General features: G+C 42.2%; 1 protein-coding gene across 5 annotated transcripts in view; it reads right to left on the bottom strand.

Moving 5' to 3' along the window:
• The window catches only part of CEMIP (cell migration inducing hyaluronidase 1), a 172,536-nt gene that overhangs the window by 142,201 nt on the left and 16,511 nt on the right, over window positions 1-13,824 (bottom strand). Inside the window, exon 1 of one of the 5 annotated variants that reach the window (XM_063596877.1) lies at window positions 454-8,154. The exons of the other annotated variants lie outside the window; for them this stretch is intronic. The gene's annotated coding sequence lies outside the window, so the exon portion shown is untranslated. Of the gene's footprint in view, window positions 1-453; window positions 8,155-13,824 lie in introns of those variants that run through there. 5 annotated transcript variants of the gene reach the window in all.

Raw genomic sequence — 13,824 nt, 5'->3', positions numbered from 1 at the left:
AACTGAATTGTTATATTTTCTTCTAGTTGATTGAAGAAATATTTAATAGCAGCACTCCGTCTCAGATAGATTCAAATGCTGACTTCACAATATGAACATTTTCCCATACAAATAAACATTCTTTTGCAAGATTTTAAATAGCTACGTATGATTACATTATATGGAGACACAATAATTGACTCAACCTTTCCCCTATAGCTGGGCATTTGGGAGGTTTCCAATTATTCACTATTATAAACATCACTATAATAAAAATTATTGTAGAGGCATTCCTGTGCTCTTCCCTGATAAAGTCTTTAACATCAGGTGTCAGAAGTGAAATTGCTGGCTTTAATATAGTACCCATTTTTAAATCTTTCAATATAATTGATATTTTCACGGACATTATATGAAACTGTGCAAATCCCCACATCTGACCACAAGTAGGTAATGTAAGAAAAATCAATAACTTACTCTTGTTTCTTCATCCTCGAGCATTCATATTTATCATCTTGTCCCCAATCACTGGCATTTCTTTCTATTTCTCTGCAATTCTGGGACAGCATATGGTGTTGATCAATTAAATCACTGACAATTTTTAGCAAAGTCAGTTCTACTTTCTAATTTTTTCTGTTTCTGCTTTAAACCATCCTAGCCCATTGTTGGCTTCTTTACAGGTTTTTTTTTTTTTTTTTGGCTTCCCCATATGTTATTTCGCTTGAACCTGTTATCTCTTATTTCATAGAATTGAATTTTTTTTTTATTGTGGAGAGTTCAAAGCAGATGCTACCCAAACTACTTCTATTTCCTATAGCAATTTTTTTCTGTTGTTTTTTTCTCTACCTTTCCATGCTATAGTTATTTCCTTCTTTTCTGTTCCATAACATTTTCATGGTCCTAAGTTTTGTTTGTTGTTTTTCATATAATTTATTCATCTGTGATGATGCCACTGTATCCTGGCTTGTTATTTTTCACAGGTGTGGTACAGGTAGATGCTCCGAATCTCATGGGTCAGCTCTATGGGTGCTGCTAGAACCCTGCCTGCCCACCTGAAGTTAGGATGGAGGGTGGTTGATGCCAGTTTATATTCCCAGCTCAAGAATGCAGCTGCCTAAGTGGGGGCAGTGGGGGGCAGATGCGCTGTATGTAATACCTTCCATTTACAGCTGTGAGGGTCTCAGCAGTGGAAGGCTGCAGGTGGGCCATCCCCAGCATCAGGTCTGCCTCCTTGTCAGTCAGCGTCTATGCACCACTCACCATTCCTAACATGCCGGATACTGAACAGGCCATGGTGATTTTGGATGACTTAGTTCTCCCTATTGAGCCTTAGCTTCATCTATAAAGAGAAAAATACCTAGCCTAGTCTCCTGACTTCAAAGGGTTACTAAGAGTGACACAAGTGTCAAAGAGTTTTATAAACTGCCCACAAATCCTGGGTTAAGTATTATATTTAGAATGAAGCTTGGCAAGGGGCTGCAATGGGTAGAGAGAGGAGACACAGAGAGGGAAGATCAAGTGGACGTTGTCAGCAGGAGCCTGCGGATAAGTGCTCCCTGTCCAGGAGCACACAGGTGCTCCCTGACACATGCTCTCTACAGAGCACACAGGTGCCTACAAACACCAGGACACAATCTCAGCAACCTATAAACTACCCCTACTACAAACAGATCTTTGTAAATGTCAATGCAATGGCAGAGCACTGACAGAAATATTGAAATGGAAAGAAAAGGTTTTAAATGAAGGCCACTGTGCTGGCTGCTAACCTTTTGATGACTCAATGTTTTTAAGACAGCCTTTAGCTATGATGTCTTACTGTTCCTCAACAGTTGATCCAGTGGCTCCCACTGACTACAGTACCATGCACACTCTTGTTCTGGCCTCCAAGGCCTCCAAAATTTGGATCCAATCTGTCTTTCCAGACTTATCCTCCCTCTAATTCTTACAAATATCCTCTCCTCAGGCCAGGTGTGGTGGCTCATGTCTGTAATCCCAACACTTTGGGAGGCCAAGGCAGGAGGATCATTTGAGGCCAGTGGTTTGAGACCAGCCTGGACAGCATAGTGAAACTCTGTTTCTATACAAATTAATTAGCAGGCGTAGTGGCATGCACCTGTAGTCCCAGCTACTTAGGAGGCTGAAGTAGGAGGATCACTTGAGCCCAGGAGTTTGAGGCTGCAGTGAGCTATGATTGTGCCACTGCACTCTAGCCTTGGTGACAGAACGAGACCCTGTCTCAAAAAAAAAAAAATCCTCTCTAGATACTTTGTCTCTACTCTTCCTTTAACCTCAAATGCCCCTTTCCCTACTGTCTACAATTTATTTCTCACCTATCCTACGTCTAGTCCCACCTTTTCTTTAAACCTGTTTTAAGAAAGCCCAGCCCACAATTTTAGTCTCTCACCCAAACTCATAATACTTTTTGTTTCTGACACTGATTTGACATTGATCACCAATTGACTTCCATGCACTATTTCTTGTGTTGCTTTGTGTTGTAAGCTGAGGCTCTTCTATCTTAAACACAGCAGAACTTAGACATGCAGATGATTATCTCATCTAACACACCCTCTGGAGGAACTAGGGACCTTAAAGGCTCCAGCACATCCTCAAGACTATTCTTAAAAGTGGCAAATTTTTATCCGTCTTAGGATTTAATTCCCAGAAATAGACGGAGGTCACTTGAAAAGAAAACTGGAAAGTGAGCAGATGATCAAACAGGATAACACTACGCATAAAGTGTGGTATAACTCCAAAGGTTAGAGATTATTTTTCTTCTGGAGCTTATAATCTAGTTCAGAAAGCAATTTCAAAGAGCTTTTCAAACTCTCTCAATCAGCTGTCCAGGGGAGCAATTATACTTAATTTTACCATGACCCTTTCCCCATCCCCTCTGCTAGGTATGTAAAACAGGTGGGATTTCACGCATATTTAGTGAATAAATGATCAAATGGACAAATTCATCCCCATTTCCTCTTTCCCGGTTCCTGGAAGAAAATTATTCTCTTGGGTCATCCCATATTGCAAGGAGACCTTTTTCTTCTATGAGCGCTCACCGTGAGCTTCTCTCCAGAATATTTTTCAGAACTGGGGTCCAAAGACTCCTATGGACATAGTCTCAAGGGCTCTGTCATACAAGCCTTTCTTCTAGATCAACTGGATAAGCCCTTGTAATGAAGTGCTGCACACAATTTCAACGCCATCTGCATTAGTGAATACCTTGGACCAAGTCAAGGTCAAACAATACCTAGGCACCTCGAAAGTTTTCACAGTAATTAGAATTAAGTGGTAGAAGAACTGAGTCATCACATGACATACGTTGGTATGGGCATGCCAGCCTCCCCAATAAAATGTGTTATAAGATATTCTGGTTGCTCACAAACGCATTTTACATACCTTGTCTTTGCCCTCACCAGCGTTCAATTATTCATTACCAGTACATAAATACAGAGTGTAGAATATTCCATTAACCAGCAATTGAAATTTCTTTTAGTGTTAGGTATTGGGAGATTTCCTTTTAAAGCAACCAGCTTAATAAAATAATAAATTCATGGCCCAATATGAGTTCAGTGTTAAAAAGTGGGAAAAAGTGACACAGGATGACTCAAACAATGGTCCTTTATACATAAAATTAAATAAGCTGAGACCAAAACAAGTGAAATGCAAAATGGAGAGATAAAACTTTTTCCTGTGAAGCCCAACATTGGTAGATTTGGCATATCAAGTTTATGTAAACAATTTAAATTTGATTCATGTTAGAGTTTTGTTTGCATATCATTTGTAAATTTGTTTTAGATTTATAGATGTGTAAGAACTATAAGCTGAGGAATTTATACCTAGTTTTATGTTTGTATATATTTAAATAACATAATAATAAAGGTAATTTAAGTCAACAGTGGACATCCTTGGGAATGTTTTCCCTTAAAAAGAGTCTGTATCTTACTCAGGTAAGAACAACACTACTCCTGAGCTTCCTAACCACACGGTAACCACCAAAGGGAAGGCAGGCAGCTGGCTGGCAAATGCGTTTTTTAAACACCTAACTTAGTGCTGGACAAGCACCCCAGCACGGGAACCGCCTGGCTCAGTAGGCAATTGAAACCTGAAAAGAAGGTCTGCTTGTTTGCATGTCTGCTTTGTAAATATTGTCCCGGGCGGGCAGGAAGGGGCAGGTTTTCAAAACACCCATAATCATCTTCTTCTGTGTATTCCTTTTGCTTCGGACCTGACTCACAGAATGCAAACAGCCTTTAGCAGCCTTGTCAAATCATGAAGCAGTTTCTCCAGGGCTGATGTGATCTCTAAGCCAGCCACTGATTTTATCAGTGCACAAAGCTTGTTTTGGGGGCTGTTAAGGCATAAATCCGCCTCTCCTGCTTTCATGTGGTTGTGAGACCTGGTGGGAGGATAGGTGTTGATACAGGAATTGGGGCCCTCTCGTGCTAGCTAAATGCACAAAGGGGAAAACGTGCAGTTCCAGGGGGGCCATGGTAGTTCTCCGTGCAGCCATGTGACTTGCTCCCAGCTTTGGATCTTCTAGAAATTCAGGCCCGGCTACCTTCTACATGAGCGATGAATTAAAGCCTTTCCAAAACCTTATTGTTGCTTTTATTAAGCAACAACCAAAAGCCTTTCCTATGTGGCCCTTTTGCTTGTCCCCTAGTTCAAGTACTATGACAAGAACTCTGTCTTCCATTATCATCAACCAGAGGAAAGACCCCGGTTTTATCATACAAAGAAGATGAGTTTGCTGTGACATTACAGACTTTCCCAGAGGTTTAGAGATTTTCACCTGTGAAGGAATCCCAGTCATTCATTAGGAAAGATGCACGTGCTTTCAGCAAGTTGAAATCCTGCATGGAAACCTCTCCTGGGACATCTGGAGCAGTAGGTGAGGCGCCTGGCATCCTTGCCCAGATGTCAGAGCTGACAATAGCCTAGAGCCAGTCCAGTCCAAGCTTCTTGTTTCTCAGGTAGAGAAACTGAAGTTCGGAAGAGTCAACGTTCCTCCGGTCACATGGCCACATGGTATTGAAGCTAAAAGTAAAACCTAGGCCTTCTGTCTCTTAGTCCAGAGCTCTTTCCACCAAACCACAATTATGTCTTCAAAATAAAGGAGACACTGTCTCCCATATTCTCTGACTATGCAGCCATATTATTTACAAAAAAGGCACTGAAAAGCCATTGTTTTCTTCTGCAAGATGCAAGTCACAGGGATCAGCGTATAGAGCTGAAAAGAGATCTTGGGGTCTGATATGGTTTGCCTGTGTCCCCACCCAAATCTCATCTTCAATTGTAGCTCTCATAATTCCGATGCATTGTGAAAGGGACCTGGTGGGAGGTAACTGAATCATGGGGGCAGGTCTTTCCGGTGCTGTTCTCTTGAAAGTGAATAAGTATCGCAAGATCTGATGGTTTTATAAAGGGGAGTTCCCCTGCACAAGCTCTCTTGCCTGCTGGCATGCAACATGTGCCTTTGCTTCTCCTTTGCCTTTCACCATCATTGTGAGGCCTCCCCAGCTGTGGAACTGTGAGTCCATTAAATCTCTTTTCTTTAGAAATTATCCAGTCTCGGGTTTGTCTTTATTAGCAGCATGAGAACAGAATAATACAGGGTCCATCTGATTTATATTCCAGATGGGATCATTGCAGTCCAAAGACAGCCATTTACCCACAACGGAAAATGAGTCAGAGGCAAAGTAGAGACCTGTGGGTCTGGAGCCCAAGACAGACTTGAGCTCAGACAGCAGATCTCTTCCACGCCACAGATTAGCTATGTGTCTGTGGAACCGTTGCTTAACCTCTCTCAGACCCTTTTTTTCTCAGCTAGATAATCTGGATGGTCTAGAACCAACTGCATGGAGCTGTTGGGGAGTCTAAAGGAGATAATGAATGCAAATACTCATCACGGTGTCTGGCCATCAGCATCATCATTGTCATCTTCACCACCTTGTCTTCCCGTCCAGGGAACTTTCCATTATAATATTTTGCTGCTTCTAAGATTCTTTTTCATTTTTTTCTTAATTTTAAAGTTAAACGTTTTGGGTTTGGCATTTCTTAATCCAATGCCTAGAACTTTGGGTCAAAATTGAATTGAATACTTTCCACACATCTATCAGGAGAATAGCATTCCTGCCTAGTGATCTGATGACCATGGGAAGTCATCCATAGCTTTCTGAAATATACACTCTTGTTCTAGGGAGAAATCCTGTCCCAATAACCTCCTTGTATATGAGGGGACAGAATCCGGCCATCCTGTGGCCCCAAGGGAGGTTCTGTACAACTCTGCGGGAGTGGTCACCCATAATGTAAAGTCTGGTTTCTTTACACGAGGAAGTACAGAGTGGCAGGAGCAGTTCACAATTGAGCTGAGCAATCACTCTCTTCCTTAGGGCTCTGAGAAGCGTGAATGAAGACTAATGGTGTTTAGGAGCCCTCCAGAGCCCAACCATGCTGGCATCCTGAGCTTGGACTTCTAGCCTCCAGAACTGTGAGAAATATATTTCTGCTGTTAACAAGCCACCTAATCTGTGGAACTTTGTTATAGCAGCCCAAACTGACTAAGACAGTGTCTCTGACAAAAGATCCCAGTTCGTCCTCACCATTCCTTTACAAAACCAAGGGTATTCCTCCCATCATTGTACAAATGAGAAAACACAGGCCTGGAGAAGTTAAGTTGCTAGTCCAAGTTCATACAGCAAGCTAGTAGCAGAATCTTGAACCCAGGGCCTCTAAGTCCAAAGCCATTGCTCTCCTGACCACATTCCAAGATAGGCATGTGAACATGTCAGAAGTCTTCCAGGAAATATATCCAACCAATAGATTTATTTCAGTCATTCAAACATACAGAGAAAAGCAGCAGGAACTGACCCAGAATTGCAGGAAAGTGATGTCACTGCTCTCGCCAGCCCACGCCTCATGGTCATTATTTTAAAAGCGATGAGACCATCCATTAGAGCTGGCGCTGGAGTCATGCCCCTGTCAACATCCGGGTGTGTGGGCAGGGCCTGAGCACATCCTCTGGAAGCTGCATTGCTGACACTGTGGGTAAGGGCTGGAGCCTCGGTGGGTGGGGCCTGCCCACGCCCAGCTGAAGGCAGAGGCAGAGCCATCAGGAAGGGCAAAAGGGATAACAGGGCTTTGGCCCCTGCCCAGCAGCCGTTGATGGCTTAAGCCAGGCTTCAGGACATGCAGCCATGATTCTGTACATATGTCCCTTTCCCGCCTTATGGTGTCTGCCTCCTGGGTACCTCCACTCTCAGGTGCCAGCCCTGTGCCTTGTTACTGCTCCTTGTTACTGTGCCTTGTTACTCAGAGATTAGAAGGCTGATTAATGCAAGCACCAGGCCATGTTGGCAGAATTAGGACTCAAAGAAACAATGCAATATGACCCCATGAGTACTTCCAAGTACAATAGTACAGTTGTCCCTTGGCATCTGCAGATTAGTTCCAGGAACTCCCTCAGATACCACACTCTCCAGATGCTCAAGTCCCTAATATAAAAGAGTGTAGTATTTGCATATAACGTACATACATCCTCCTGTATACTTTAAATCATCTCTAGATTACTTATAATACCTAATACAATGTAAATGCTTTGTCAATAGTTGTTATCCCGTATTATTATCCTGTAAGGACAAGAAAAATAGTCTGTACATGTTCAGTGCAGATGCAAACATATTTCAAATATTTTCAGTTTGCAATTGGTTGAATCTATAGGTATGGAACCCACAGTATGGAAGGCCAATTGTACTACAGAGTAAGTACCTCTATCAAAGGTGGGTGTGGTGGATTGATCACAAAAATCAATCAACCATTCCACTCATCCTTCTCTCCTCCCCTCAGATCCTTGTCTTTTGCAATGTAACTATGCAGCTTCTCCCATTAAAAGGTAGAGTCTAAATCTCCTCCCCTTGAACATGAACTGACCTGGCTTCAGCCAAAAGAAAGCAGCAGAAGTGCTGGTGTGCCATTGGGTTTTGAGATCCAGGCCTCCAGAGGCCATGCATGCTTTCCTTCTCTCTCACAGAACAGCATCAGTCACCTCGAGAACAAACCCAGGCTAGTCTACTGGGTGATGAGAGACGCATGGTCCAGTCACCCTCATCCACTGAATTGAGAGCTAGCCAATGCCAAACACATAAATGAGGCCATCCTAGACCAGCCAGCCTCCAGTTGTTCTGCCGATAGATACAAAACAGAGTTGAGATTAGCCAAGCCTGTCCGGATCAGCAGAACCAGCTGGTTGACCCACAGGACAATAATACACAGTTGTTTCAAGCCACTGCCTTTGGGGTGGTTTATTACACAGCAATAGCTTACTGATACATTGGAGAAGGAGAGAGGGAACTCTTCACAGAGAAGGGGATGCCTCAGCAGGGTCAGGAAGAATGAATGGTAGTTTGCTAGATGATTGAGCAGAGAAAGCAGCATTTACAGCAGCAAGATGGCAAGAAGCAGCATTGCATCAACAGGACCATAACAATCCTAGGATGTTGCTAGAGTCTAAAACGAAAGGGAGAAGCAGCTGGACAAGAAGCTGGAGAGGAAGGTGTAGCCCAGCTACGGTAGGCCCTGGGCCCCAAGGCTGAGCTGTATCCCCAGAGATCCCCAAACCTCTGAATCAACAGTTTTACTTTATAACAGGTTTTTGGAAAGTTATTAGAAGGTGTAAACTCAATGTTTTTGCCCCTACATCGAGTACTGAAATATTTCAAATATGAACAGAGATGGCGAGAATATCAATTACCCTGCAAATCTATTAGAATGTGAATTTCTTCTCTAACTCTGATCTAAAGTAAGGTTTTCAAAAGACTCCCTCAAGAGCATGATGATGGTTTGTAAAGACCCCTTAAGAGCATGATCATGACATGTGTTTGATGAAAAATAAAGCCTGGATTTTGGAAAAAGTCCCAAAGTAAAATGACATGAAAGTCAAGGTTTTCCCAAGATTTTATTAAAGAGAAATACCAACAGTTTAAAAGTAGTTGCCTCAGCCAATATTAAGTACCCCAGCTGTGGGAAGACGTGGAAAAGCCAGCCACATTCAGCCATTAATGATTTTATTCATTCATTCCGCAAAGGTAGCAGTCATTGACTCTGTCAGATCCTGCAATAGGCCCTGAGACTCTACAAATAAATGACATGAGACCTGCTCTCTCGGCAGTCCCAGACAGAGGACGAGAAAGGACATAGAACCACACCCCACCATACGACTCACATGGGCTATAAGAATGGAGGTGCTCTGGAAACCCAGAGGATGGTGAGGTGATTTCAGCTACCCCTTCAACATAGACTATTAACAAATTTCCAGCCAGGTGCAGTGACTCATGCCTGTAACCCAGCACTTTTGGAGGTTGAGATGGGAGGATCACTTGAGTCCAGGAGTTCAAGACTAACCTGGGCAAGATGATGAGATCCTGTCTACACACACACACACACACACACACACACACACACACACACACACACATAAAATTAGCTGGCATGGTGTTATGTGCCTGTAGTCCCAGCTACTCAGGAGGCTGAGAGGCAGAAGGATTGCTTGAGCCCAGGAGTTCGAGGCTACAGTGAGCTGTGATCATGCTACTGCACTCCAGCCTGGGTGGCAGAGAGAGACCTTGTCTCTCTAAAAAATAAAAAATAATAAATTTCTTTACAAAATTTGTGATCAAGTCAGGGCTTATTTCACTTAAGATGAAGACCTCTGGTTATACTACCATGTTGCTGCAAAAGACAGGATTTCATTATTTTTTGTGGCTGAATAATATTCCATTGCATATATATACATTTTCTTTATCCATTCATCCATTGATGGACACTTAGATTGATTCCATATCTTTGCTATTGTCAATAATACTGTAATAAAAATATAAGTGCAAGTATCTCTTTGATACTAATATATTGATTTCTTTTCCTTTGGGCAGATGCTCAGTAACAGGATTGTGCAGGGTAGTTCTATTCCATACACTATTTGTGAATAAACCTTTCATAAGCTCTCATTTTGCAGAAGAAACTATATATGACTCTCAAAATTGTGACTTCTCTCCAAACCAGGCCTTCCCTAGCCTGGGCCACAAGTGGGAGTCCCAATGTGGCCTCTTTCAGGCCTCAACTCATTGAGAGAAACACAGACGAGGCCCTAGGGAAGAGCCATCTATTTCCTCTCCTAACCAGTGCTGCGCAGGGACTGCCTAGATCTCGTGCTCACAAGGCGGCTGGCAGCCCAGTGTGCCACTCTGGGCTAATCCTCACTTGGCTAAATCCTTAGTGCAGAACACCCCTAAGCTGGCCACATCCCTGCAAAACCTGAGACATACCCAGGCCTGGTCTGCTAAGATGGAATCTGTGAAGTTTGCCCAGATGGTCAGATCAAATGTCTGGCTGAATTCCCACTGTGCTAGCTTTATCTCATTCCTGTCATCTTCCACACTGGTAACTGGATCAAATAAGCTTTTACTGGCAGGACAAATCAACGGATAAAGGAAAGACTGTTCCATGAAGCTGTCCTGGGATAGCAAGTTAGTAAATTGAAGGGAAAAGTGTGTTAGAGTTTCTCCTTGCACTATGAACTGAAGTAAATTTGAGACAGGTCAAAGAACTTAAAAATCAATACACAGAACCTCTAGAAGACTCTAGAATTGTACATTAAAAAATAAATCAATATGTAAATGATCAACACATTGAACTGCATGAAAATATTTTACATATTTTTCAAAATAACTGAAAGGGAAGAATGGGAGAGAAAACTTCAAATATGTAATGAGATCAGACATACTGATAAGAAAAATATGAATACCCCATCAATAGGTATATGATATGAATACATAATTCCAAAAACTAAAAATAACTAGTAAACAAATACATAGGATGGCTTTCAACCTCTCTAGTTATCAAAGAAATACAAACCTATTAGCTATGAATTTTCACCTGTTAAAATGATTTTTTAAGTTATAGTAATATCAAATATCAGTGTAAATAACACTGTTGTACACAATTAGTGAGACTGTTAATTTGAATAAATCTTTGCAGGCCATTTTCTTGTTTACTTATACTTCTAGAAATCATTCTATGGAAAATCAGCAAAACTTGGGAAAAAACATATAAAACGGTCATTTTAAATGTTAATAGTAAAAATTTAGAAAAATTTGATGTTATTTTATAGCAATTAAAAAGATGACTTTGAAAACTGAAAATGCTTATGAATAAACTTTAAGATGTGTTACGTATAAGGTAAAATTCTATCAACGTTATGTAAAAAATATACAGTAATAACACTAGAAAAATATTCATCAAAATGCCTATAGTGTCTATCTTCAGTAGTAGGATTATGGGTTTTTCTTTTTCATTTCTGTACTTTCCAAGTGATAAGGAAATACACGGTTATATGGCTTATATAATGGAAAAATGTGTAATATGTATATACACATGCACCATGTACATTCTTTTTTAAAAAGTAATAAAATACCTCCCTTGACCACTCCAACTCCTAGTTATTGCTCATTCCTCCAAAAGTCTTAGAACCAGGCTGGTTTCACACAGTGCTTAGAGCACAGACCCAAATGTTTGTGTAATGAATTAATTAATGAAGGAGCATTTCCTTTCTACACAGTGGCCTAAAACACAGTGGAGATGGCCTGGCATTGCTTCCTAGTGAGGATGGGTTATACTCTGCTGTGGTAATAAAGAACCCGAAGCTGCAGGACTTCTTTCTCATCTAGTTCCCAGGTCCACCGTGGGTGTGTGGAGGACCCTGGGCTGTTATGGGCACCTAAGTACCCAAGCTGGCCCCTCCATCCAGGCCATTGCCGGTCACTGCAGCAGAGGAAAGAGGAGCTAAAGAACCGTGTGTTAGTTTTTGTACATTTCTTCTAGAAATCACACACAACTTTTGTTCATATTTCATTGACTAAGACAAGACACTTGACCACAACTAACATCGAAAGTGTGGAATGCATTATCCTCCCTTGTGCCCAGAAAAAAAGAGGGACTGGATGTTGGTGAACAGTGTGACTGCTGCTTGTCTTGTGTACACATCTCTCTATCCCCTTAGACCATAAGCACCCCAGGAGCAGCTGGACCCTGCACGCCTCTGTCCTCCCTGCACTCTCCCTACCCTCCACACGCCAGCACTGCTCATGCCTGGCAAAGCACCGGGACACTGTAGGTGCTCCCTGTGGCATCGAATAGCGATGGAGGTTTTGTCTACACCAAAGATATCATGATCCCAGATTATATTCAAATACACATTGTACTCTATTTATAATCATCTATAATGATCTGCAGTCACCTCCACTTCTCAATTTCTGACAATCACAGGTTGCTGTGCACAATTCCCGCAGGCAGTTCTGGCCAGGTTCGTTAAACTGGTGCCATGAAGTGTCACAGGAACCTTTCCAACCTTACCTAATAAGACTTCTCTGGACATCTTTCATGCCAGAGCCCCATCTCTGTCCACATTCAGCTTCATCCTTACACCCCGGCCACCCTGAGCCACTCATAGCTCCTTTAATGTACCAGGTTATCTGATTGCCCTTTGCCTAAAATGCCCTTTCTAATCAACAGACAAATTCTTACTATACTTTGTAAGGTTCAAGTCAAAGATTAATTCCCCCAAGAATAATGAGGTCCCACTTTTCTGCCCACTCTTTGCCTTATATGGACATAAAATGTATTAATCTCATGTGTTCGCCTGACCCCAGTCACCCACCCCACGCTCCCAGATTGAAAGGTAGAAGCATAAGTTACTGGGTTTTGCATTCTCCATGTCTGGTGTAGAGTGGTTGATTAATAAACGTTTGCTGAATAAATGGTCTAAGCAACTGCAATATCTCATGGTTTTATTGATCTACCTGGCAGTGACTCAGAGCTCTCAAGCCTTGATATCTTTTTCGGTAAACAGGTCAGACTGATAAATGTATTGGTGGCTTATCACACACATAAGTGGGACACGGAACATGCACCAACAGTCTTGTAATAAGAGCATTTCATCCAGAATACCCTGAGTCTGCTCATTCATTTCCTGGCAGTCTCCTTTCGAATACATCTTGGGTTTCAAGTTCTCCATCAGAGCTCTCCAGGATGAAAACTGGACCCACTGAGAGCACACATTAGTGACAGTGGATTTCACTGCAGCCCTATCCATTTGCTAAGCACTCTATAGTTCTGAGTGTAATCCACAAAGAGAAGCTACTTCAAAGCCCTCTTTAAAATACTTGCTAAGGCTGGGCACGGTGGCATGTACATGTAGTCCCAACTGCTCGGGAGGCCGACACAGGAGGATCGCTTGGGCCCAGGAATTTGAAACCAGCCTAGGCAACATAGTGAGACGCCCCCCCATCTCAAAAACAGCTAAATAAATAAACAAAAAAGAAATCAAAATAAAATCCTGGCAAGCTCTTATTAAATGCTATTTTTAAAGTTTAAAGTTATGGGAAAAGCCACCTCTTTATGAAAATATTTTCTGGTACAAGCTGTGTGTTACTGCAATAATAAATTGCAACATGAATCAGAGGTAATTTTGTATCATTTCCTCAGAGACAATAACAAAAAACTCCATATCATTTAAAATTCTGTTATCCTCTGTCACCCAGGCTGGAGTGTAGTGGTACAATCATGGCTCAATGCAGCCTCAAACTCCTGGGCTCAAGTGATCCTCCTGCCTTAGCCTCCCAAGTAGCCAGGACTATACATGTGAGCCACAGCACCTGGCAATTCCTTTTTCTTATAGATGGGGGTCTTGCTGTGTTGCCCAGGCTGGCCTTGAACTCCTGGGCTCAAGAAATCCTCCCACCTTGGCCTCCCAAAGCACTGGGATTATAGGTCTGAGCCACTGCACCTAGCCTGGCTTTT

This window comes from Pan paniscus, chromosome 16 (assembly GCF_029289425.2).
Source record: "Pan paniscus chromosome 16, NHGRI_mPanPan1-v2.0_pri, whole genome shotgun sequence".
Classification (NCBI taxonomy): Eukaryota; Metazoa; Chordata; class Mammalia; order Primates; family Hominidae; genus Pan; species Pan paniscus.
The sequence above is the reverse complement of the archived record's forward strand: the minus strand, read 5'-3'. Positions and strand labels throughout refer to the sequence as shown.